Below are 10,354 nucleotides of genomic sequence, written 5' to 3'. Positions count from 1 at the left end.
GATATAAGAATCAATACAAATTAATACTTGTAGGTACCTAATTTTTTTCTTCAAGCTCTAAGAAATATAGTTAGTCACATTCATGTCAAAATTAATTAATAACAAACATAGGGCATTAATTTTGAGACAGTCAGCTTGAAAGAGATAACTCATTGCAAAAACTTGAAAATAGCAGATTTTGACAGATTAAATCCATTTTGCAACTTAAAAGTACATCAAAAATTGTAACAAACTTTATTAAATATAAAACCAGGATGACATAGAACTAGTGATCTGTCCTTCATTTTGTAGCAAGCATCTTCTAGTTAGTGATGAAAACATTTAAAGTAATTTTAGCTGTCCATCTATTTAGTATTTGGAACCCGTAAAACATAAAGTGGTGGTATATCAGGAAAAAGAAAATGAAATGGATACTAAACTTATTGAAACATTTAGGTACCAAAACATTATTATTATATAATTGCCTGTAATATAAATATACATTGGGATGTAGAAAAGCAGCTGCAACTTGGTACTGCAAAAGTAAAAATTTGCCAAGGAGATATAACAACTGGAGCATTCAATATATTGAAGTAAGACATTCAATATTATATAGGCGGTAGCCTATATGTAGGATTGAGGTTGATTTTTCAAGATGGCGGCCGTTTTTATGATTTTCAAACACTCATAACCATTTTATCTTACGTTGTACAGCCTTATAAATGGCTTAAATCAGCTCTCCTTCACTGAGCGATTCTCCTGGTACCTTTAGAGTGGACTGTAATGTAGTGGGAGCATTTCTGGAGAATAGGCCCAAATTCAAATTTCTGGCAAAATTCTTCAGACTTTTTCTTCTTCTTTCATCTTCTTCTATCAACACGGAAATCTTTTAAGCCAGAGAGCCGCTCAAGTTGGCTTTTACATCATTCCTTTGAGCTTGGGTCAAGGACTGGACATGTGGCTTCAAAAAGAAGCAAGGACAGAGAACAATGGAAGACAAATTCCAGCTGCAGCACCGCGTGGGTTTGTGGTTTGACGCCATTTTAATTTATGCGCACGTGATTAGCATGAATATGATTAACCTAACCACATAATCATAACAGAAAGTAATTTTATTAATAATTTAAGAAAAAAGAATGGAAACAAGTAAATAACTTTAATGACTCTTGTTATTATCAATTTATTACTAAAGCATGAAAATGGGAAGGACATCAATACAGAAATATGCAGAGTAAGTTTAATTAATATATTACGTGCCAAGGATAATTATGTGATTCCTTTAAATACAGCATATGTATAGTCTAGTTAAGGATAGCGAAATACTAGTATCAGTAATATCAAATTAATGTTTTAATTAAGAAACAGGGTGAAAATTTCAATAATATATTTATAAAGACATGGTAAGTTACGTGTGTATACATGTATCAGTACCTTACTGTGTTGTGGCCATTAAAGTTGTCAGGGAGCAGAAATAACTGATGAAAATTTCAAATATTAAATGGGACAGCAAAACTAGCTATTAATAATTCCTTACAAGAAATCAGTCGAGGTAGAATTCACGTATATTTAAAAAATAATTATTTAAAGAATAAATCAGAGCAACATAATGAGGCCCAGCATTTTGAAACCTCTTTGCAAAGTATGTCTATTAAGTTAAAACTCTCACAATACATATTTAAATTATACTCAATAGCTGAGACTGACACGTCAGATTTTTTGATACCAACATACACAAATAAGTATGTGGGAGATGACAGCATTTTTGAAGTGGGAAGAGGATTTCATAAGAAATAACTACCCAAAATTCGACAGAAAAATGAGTGACAAGTATAGTGAATGCACATGTGAATGTACCAAAATAACCTATTTTAATAAATGATAGGGATTGCCTGTTTGGGCGAGCATTTATCAGAAAAACTGTGAAAGAAATGGAAGTAAGATATAAACACACAATTCTGATTATTTTCCACACACACAGTTAACAAAAAGGCAATTACACAATGAAGAGTGCATCAGTGAATTTGTCCAGCACAAAAAAAATAAGTATATAAAATCAATAATAATAGACAAAACATGGATTCAATAAGATATGGTATACATTTATTAACAACATATTGACTTTATGCGGCATGTCTAGATGCAGGAAATAATGTTGTACCTCTTGGAATTGGAAAGTGATCTTCGATATGAATCAGTGGCAATTTTAAGTGAAAAATCTAAGACTGTTTTGTGGCCTGAAGTAAGAGAATTCATTAAATTTGACATAACAATTGAGCATTATGTTATAGATTATAGCATCGTTGATCATGAAAAAAATTACTGTCAAATATGACACTGCTGTAAACTGCATTCTCGAAATCAAGCTATTATTGTAGTCGTGTCAATATTGATATTAAAATATACAGTTTTAATTATCCAATAAAATTCAAAACTCTAAACTAGGAACTTAGTCAACTCACCACTTGAAAAGTATCAGAGGCATCTATAATATACCTGCACTCACCTAGTACAGGCTGGATAGTATGACTGCCTGGACAGGCTTAACTCACCAGTAGGACCAAACAGGCCTGTCCCCAATAGCTGGAAAATGATGTGTCACTCGTGTAGCAATCTTTCCAGCCCAACATTCGTGGTTTGTAAATGCGTGGGCATGTCAAATTCTTTGTGGTTATAAGTGAATGTTAGGCTGGTAAATGTGCTGCTGACTTCATCTACGTGTCGTAAATACCTATCAAATGATTTTGAAGAGTATCTAAACAGAAAATGTATAAGACATGAATGTACTGTTCCTAATTGTCCTGCACAAACTGCAGTTGCAGAGAGAATGAATAGAACTATAGTGGAATCAGCTAGAACCATGATTAACTGTGCTGGTCTGCCTCAAAGTTACTGGGGAGAGGCTGTGGTTACAGCAGCTTTTATAAGGAATAGAGTTCCCACCAGAACCTTCAAGGAGGTGTCACTATATGAAAGGTGGTTTGGGAGGAAGCCAGACTTTAGCCCTTTGAAGATATTTGGCTGTGTGGCCTATGCCCACATCCCAGACTGCAAGAGAAACAAACTGGATAAGAAAGCTATGAAAATGAAATTTGTGAGTTACTGTTCAAAGTCTAAAGGTTACAGGTTACTGGACGAGATAACCAAGAAACTCATCAAAAGCAGAGACATGACCTTCAATGAAGATGACTTCAACATATCAAAAGATGAAGAGAAGATATCAATCAAAGCCGAAGTACAAGTAGAGGATGAAGGTGAACAAAACCTTCAAGAAAGAAGCCCCTATCCTGATAGACAGTGGTGACCACCAATTTGATATGGTACTGACGAATTTATTGAGTCTGTAATCAACACGTCTGAAACAGATGTACATGTACCTGAAGATATAGTAGAAGCTCATAGGACTCCAGAATGGAAGGCAGCAGCAGATACTGAATATGGAGCATTACTTGACTATGGTACATGGGATTGGCTCAATTACTAGATGGTCTAAACCTATACAGTGCAAGTTTTTGTTTAAGGTTAAGAATGGGAGTGATGGTGGCATTCAACGTTTTAAAGCAAGATTAGTAGCTCAAGCATATGTTCAAAAGTACGGAATTGACTACAATGAAACGTTTGCCCCTGTAGTAAGATATTCATCCATTCGAACACTCCTACCACTTGTAATGCAGAATGACATGTTGATTTATCGAAAGGATGTCACGACAGCATTATTGAATAGTACTCTAGAAGAGGAGATTTATATGCAGCAGCCAACTGGCAACGTACACCCAGGAAAAGAAAATCTCATTTGTTAAACAACTCCCTTTATTGTCTGAAGCAGTCACCTCGATGTTGGAATAAAGCATTCAAAGAGCACATGAAATCCATCAAACTCACAAAGGATCCATTTATATTTATCAAAACAGGAGGTGTAAATGTGTAATTTATTGTTGCAGTTCATGTCGATGCCCTTATTATTGTTACGAATATTCCACAGAATTTGGCAAATGAAGGAAAAACTAATGCAGAGATTCAAGATGAAGGACCTGGGGAAGCTTTATCATCGTCTTGGAATGGTAATCAATCATGACGAAGAAAAGGAATGTCCGTTGATACATCAGAAGCCATACATAGAGTCTATGCTGAAAAGGTTTGGATTATCAGAGGCTAAGAGTGTATCAACACCAGCTAACCTCTCTGTCAGAATAATGAGTCCAAGAAGCTAGCAGAACCAGCACTCTACCAATCAATAGTAGGAAGTTTACTATACCTTGCTATAGCAATACGGCCTGACATATCTCAAGCAGTAGGAGTAGCATCAGAATATTTTTTGTATCCTAGAAAAACACCTAACTGCTGCTAAGAGGATCCTTCGTTACCTAAAGGAAACGACAAATCTAGCTTTAAAATATGAGTAGCCAGATGATGGAAAACACATATGACAATCGTCACTCTACATTTGGGATTGTATTTACACAGTCTATTGGTGTAGTAAGTTGGTACAGCAAGAAGCAACCAGTAGTGGCATTATCTACTGCTGAAGCAGAGTACATATCTCTAAGTGCTGCAACACAAGAAACCATCTGGCATAAAAGGCTACTGAAAAACCTTAGCTGCTCCACCACCAAGGATCCCACAATAATCACAGAAGACAACCGGGGAGCAATTGCTATTGCCAAAAACCCAGTCTATCATTCACAAACAAAACACGTAGACATTAAATACCATTATATTCGTGAGGCAATACAAGATAAAGCAATTCAATTGGAATACTTTCCCACAAAAGAAATGTTGGCAGACATACTTACAAAACAACTAGCTCGTGAGAAATTTGAGAAACTAAGAAAAAAGATGTGACTACAGGAGTTAATTGAATAACAGCCAACACTATGTAAATTAAGTGGGAGTGTTGAAGGAATGTAATTTACATGTAGTTATTAAAATAGTTAATTTTGTGATAAATATTGTTGTCTATTTCATCTGATTTTTGAGCAACTTAAGTTATAAGATCTAGTGTATTGTATTGTGCAATGAGTTATTCATGATAAACTGTTAAGTTGTTTATTGGTGATGATATCCTGCTAACACATAGACACTGATGAGTTGGTATTAAATTTGAGTGAAATTGTATGTGATGTTAATGAGTGTGAATGTTTAACTAAGAGAAGAATGGTAAGTGTTGTGAGTAGGATCTTTGATTTCATTGGTATTGCCTCCCCAGTCACTATTCAAGCGAAGTTATTCTTACAAGAATTGCATTAAGCCAATATAAAGTGCGATGGTGTCATCAGGGGAGTGCTTCTTAAGAGATATTTAAAGTTTTGAGTGTTTTACGTGAGAGTGAGACTGTTAGAGTACCTAGATGGTATAAGAGAGACTTTCATGAGAATTTGAATGTGAGTTACAGATTGTGTGGTTTTAGCGATACATCAAGCAAGACGTATGCTGCTGTCATTTATCTTCAGCAGGCGTATAATGGCAAAAAGAGAGCTATCTTGATAGCATCTACGAGCCAAATTGTGCCTATGAATCGCTTATCTATTGTATGTTTAGAGTTCCTGGGAGCATTGCTGTCTTCAATGCTTATCCACAGTGTTGAGAAGGCTTTGAAGACAGACATAAATCTACTTTCTACTATCTGCTATTCTGATTCAGAGGTGATGCTTAACTGGGTTAGGGGAGAGAACCGAGACGGGAAGCCTTTTGCACAGAATCGAGTCAGGGAAATTAGATCTCTTCTTCCAGCAGCACGTTGGAGGCATTGTCCTGGTCAAAAGAATCCTGTGGATTTCCCAACAAGAAGTGTCTCTGTAAAGGAGCTCAAGAAAACCTGGTGGTTCCGTGGTCCTCCATGGATAGGTAAAGATTTGATAGAAGATCCATCAGGGGAGATGCCATCAGAATGATTGCAAGAGCTGGGTGTTCATGAAATGCGTAACGTAATGTGTAGCGTAACGTGTAACGAAAAGTGTAGCAATACATGTAGTTTATTGGTACATGAATATAAGCTTCAGCATTTAACAGTTTTGAATAATTAACGTTCATTGGAAAAGCTTTGCAGAGTGACAAAATTTGTCTTGAGATTTATTGATAGCATTGAAAGGAGTAATATTGGGCATAATTTGGAGAACTACAGTTTGAGAGCAGAACATAAGTGGGTTGTTGAGTGTCAGAAGAAATAATAATTATTATTATTATTATTATTATTATTAATAAACTTTACAGCACGGAATAAAAAGTGTAAATCAGATGGCAATGCAATTTGTGAGCTGAAGGAAACCCAGTAAATACACAGGGCCCTGAATTGATTGCTAATCATAAATTTATGGAATGGAAGTATCAATTCCAATTGTTTGAAGATTCTCGTGGTAAATGGAAATGTGGGGGGATGCTCCATAATGTGAATTTATTTTATAAAACCTTGCATCCTATTTTATTGCTCAGTACACATCATTTTACTCAACTTGTTGTACATAGGGCCCATAATTGAGTTTTTCACAATAAGATTAATTAGATATTAACAGAATTGAGGACTAGATATTGGGCTATTAAGAGCAGAGCAGTAGTAAAGCAATTTATAAAGCATTGTGTTATTTGTAGAAAAGCAGAAAGAGGGACATACAGTGTGCCTGTACCTCCACCACTTCCAAGCTTTCGAGTAAGGAGAGAAACTCCATTTGCATGCATACACAGGAGTGGATTTCACTGGGCCACTTTATATAAGAGATAGAGTGAAGTCTGAGAGTGAAGTGTGAATTTGCCTGTTCACATTTGTCACAAGAGCCATTCATGTTGATATATAATTTATCTGTTCATTGTTTTCTCAGTTGTTTTCATAGGTTTGTGGCTAGACTAGGTTTTCCCACTAAAATCATATCAAATAGTGCTAAGACAATTAATGGAGCTGCTGTAATTCTGCCAAAGATACTGAGGCATCCTGATGTCTTTCGATGTTTCTCTGATCACTTGGGCCTTTAATCTGGCTAAAGCTCCATGGTGGGTAGGAATATTCAAACGCCTCATTCAATCTGTGAAACGGTGTTTGAAAAAGACTATTTGAAGAGCCAAGTTAACTCATGAAGAGCTCTTAACTGTGGTAACAGAAGTGGTAATGATAGTTAATTCTTAACCACTGACAGTTCTATCATAAGATGATATCGAAGAGCCACTAACTCCTTCACATCTAATAATACGAAGGATTTCTAGTTTACCTAATAATTTGTGTGTTCCTGAAGAGGATAATAATATTGAAGTAACAGCTCATTTTATCAATAAGAGAGTCCAGAGTCTCCATTGAATACTTAATCATTTTTGGAAAGGATGGAAATTTGAATATCTATTGGAGCTGCATGATGTTCACAGATTTCATAATCAAGGATCTACTGGACCTAATGTAGCAGTAGATGTGGTTGTGATACATAATGTAGATCGTAGGAGAGGATTTTGGAATCTCAAAGAATCAAGGAACTAATTCCAGGAAGTGATGGTCCTGATTGCGCTGATGTAATTGTGGTCTCCAATGGGAAAGGAAAGACTACTCTTTTGAAACGTCCAGTTCAACGCTTATTTCCTTTAGAAATGAGGAATGTCTCTTGTACTAAAGTAACTGACACTGAGCCTACAGGTGCAGGAGGTTCAGATAATCAAGCTAATGAGCCAACTAATGCTGTCTCTAGTCCAGACGAGGTCCATACTCTGGCTAAACAAAGGAATTCACCTAAACCGCTCAGAAGATCTACTCGAGCTGCAGCTACTCTCGCTTGGGACAATATTAAGGCTCAATTGCTCAGGTATCTATTAATAATTATAGAGGTATCATAATATCGTGTTAAAATAGTTAATCTTATTATTGTGTGCATTGTGCTTATTAATATTGTTGATTGTACCCGTGTCTCTGATTGACTGATACATTAAAAGAAAAATGTAACAGTCAACAGGGGAGTGTGAGTGATAAGAAAAATCAATTATTTAGGTGTATTTCATTTATTTTTAGAGCAAGCTCAGTTGTTCATTTGGCTTGCATTTTTTTGAAGGAGAAGAGTTTGTTAAACTGACAAATCTTTTAAATCCCAACCATGACGGAGTCTTCAAGATGTCTCGACAGCCTGAGAATCTAGAGGAGACAAGCAAGTCCCACATTGTTTAGTCCGAACCTTATACAAGCTCTGTACGTGCAATAGGAGAGCCGTGGTCCAGTCCGAATTCTATACAAGCCCCCACTGAACTTCTGCATTGTCCGTAATCTTGGTCCAATCGGAACTTTATTGCGAGTCCAAAACCATGCCCTAGGCCGGATTGTTAGTAAAATGCGGAACGCTACAAAGAATGGGGAACAAGTGATGCAGAACATACACAGACGTATGCGGAGTGACGTGTAGCATTCTGCAGAGAGTCTAGAATGTGGAACAGAACCATAGACTATCATAAACGAGATAGAATACAAAACAAAGGGTCTCAGCCTTGTAGATTTAGTAACTTCCATAGAAGCAATATTATTTACAGCAAAATAATGAATAATGGAATTTAAAGCTATTAAAAAGTATATAGACTAATAAAATTATGGCAAAAAGACATAAAATCTAAGCAGGTGGAAAAAATCCTCTAACGAAGTTTGTTGGACTCACAATGTTTGCATAGGTGGGTTCTATGTAGTTGGGTTGTCATTGCCCTCGCCCACAATGTAGGCATATAGGCGAGGGTGCTGCACTTGTGCTGTCAGTGTGTGTGTTAGCAACAATTTCAATCATGAATGATTTTCTGGGTCATGCTACTTTTTAGTCCAGCTCTTCAGAGCATTTCTTTTGCCAGTTAGGTATAGAAAATGTTGTTCTTTTTTATAATAAACTCTTTTGTTCTTGTCCAAGGTGGCAAAGGTTGGCAGCGTTTAAGAACAGAAAAAGATTACAAGTAACTTTTGCATAGTTAAAGCTATGGTACCTTTAAAGGCAACAACAAGTAAAGGAAGACATGAAGAAAAAAATATATATGGAATTGCTTGACTTTCTTTCATTTGTGAGATATGACATAGATATAATACACGGAACAGGATTAGAACAGGATCACGTAAGCGCATTATCCATTGAAACACTCCTAGTTATGCCGGGAACTGGTCCTGTAATGGAGATGAATGGAGATACTTTGTGGGACTCTCCAGACGATATCTGATAGTATCTGCTTCCAGGGTTACTTCTTAACCTCTTACAGTGCACTATGATGTTTGTTATGGACTGCGTTTAATAGTTTTAGAGTACTGACGCCATTGAAATATGGCCTTTGGTTTCGACATGCCGTAACTTTCTGAAACTTCTGTTTAAGCACTAATAAATGTCTTAATGCACTAAAGATCCTCAGAGAGTAGCCATAAAAGCTCATACTAGTGCGTCACCCCATCTCCTGAAGTTGCTGAAGTCCCACAAACTTTCTGAAAAGGGACAGTCGGGGGCCTGGGCAATAGTCGAGCAGCTGCCCGGGGCTCCAATATAACTAGGAGTGTTTCAATGGATAATGCGCTCACGTGATCCTGTTTCTAATCCTGTTCTGTGTATTATATCTATGGATATGACAGCTTAAGTGTGACTTACCAGCCATTTTGTAGCATAGGTGGCTATTGCCTTGAAACTGAAAAAGCTGAATACAGGAATTGCATGAAAAAGTAGAGCATAACAAATCGGTGGAAAACTGTGTGCATGCCTAGAAAAGCTGAAGCTTTCTGTCAACACTGTAAGGCCAAGTGCTATTAAATACCACGATCGGGCATTTAGGATGCTCCAGGATACTGTAGTTGACTGAGTATAAACTATATTCATTAGCCTAACTATATTCATTAGTCTAACTATATTCCTAGAGAGGCTTTTTATATGACCTTATAATGGCCTGATATAGTTTCTTAGTATAGTAAATGTCAGTGGTGTTTGTAGTGTCTGCAGTGTCAATAGTGTCAGTGGTGTCAGTGGTGTTTGTAGTGCCAGTGGGATTGGTGGTGCTGATAGTGTCAGTGGTGTCTGTGGTGTTTGTTGTGTTAGTGGTTTCATTTGTGTTTGTAGTGTCAGTGGTGTTTGTAGTGCCAGTGATGTCAGTGGTGTTTGTAGTGTCAGTGAGGCCAGTGGTGTTTGTAGTGCCAGTGGTGTTTGTAGTGTCAGTGGTGTCAGCGGTGTTGTAGTGTCAGTGGTGTGAGCAGTGGCGGAGCTGGGCCTGGGCCTACCTGGGCCTGGGCCCGGGCATCATGGACATCCTTTAATGATATTCATACTGTAATTAATGATATTCATACTGAAGTTAATGCTATTCATAATTAAAGTTTTAACCAGCAATAATTATATTCACAGTCATAATGGTGGTTAAGGGGAGGTCAAATTGCTCAGGGGAGGTCATAGCTTAAGCCACAATACCACAT

The 10,354-nt window shown here is 36.9% G+C and overlaps 2 long non-coding RNA genes across 2 annotated transcripts; both read left to right on the top strand.

Moving 5' to 3' along the window:
* Positions 1-6: 6 nt before the first annotated feature.
* LOC109584627 (uncharacterized) lies at positions 7-1,224 on the top strand. Its single transcript, XR_002186092.1, has 3 exons — positions 7-435; positions 494-572; positions 1,172-1,224. It is a non-coding gene; the product is annotated as an uncharacterized LOC109584627 (long non-coding RNA).
* Positions 1,225-1,351: 127 nt separating this feature from the next.
* Positions 1,352-2,005, top strand: LOC109584628 (uncharacterized). The gene is made up of 5 exons (XR_002186093.1): positions 1,352-1,528; positions 1,577-1,618; positions 1,673-1,806; positions 1,862-1,913; positions 1,958-2,005. It is a non-coding gene; the product is annotated as an uncharacterized LOC109584628 (long non-coding RNA).
* Positions 2,006-10,354: the final 8,349 nt, after the last annotated feature.

The sequence above is a fragment of the Amphimedon queenslandica genome, unplaced genomic scaffold (genome assembly GCF_000090795.2).
Source record: "Amphimedon queenslandica unplaced genomic scaffold, v1.1 AMPQUscaffold_13188, whole genome shotgun sequence".
Classification (NCBI taxonomy): Eukaryota; Metazoa; Porifera; class Demospongiae; order Haplosclerida; family Niphatidae; genus Amphimedon; species Amphimedon queenslandica.
The sequence above is the reverse complement of the archived record's forward strand: the minus strand, read 5'-3'. Positions and strand labels throughout refer to the sequence as shown.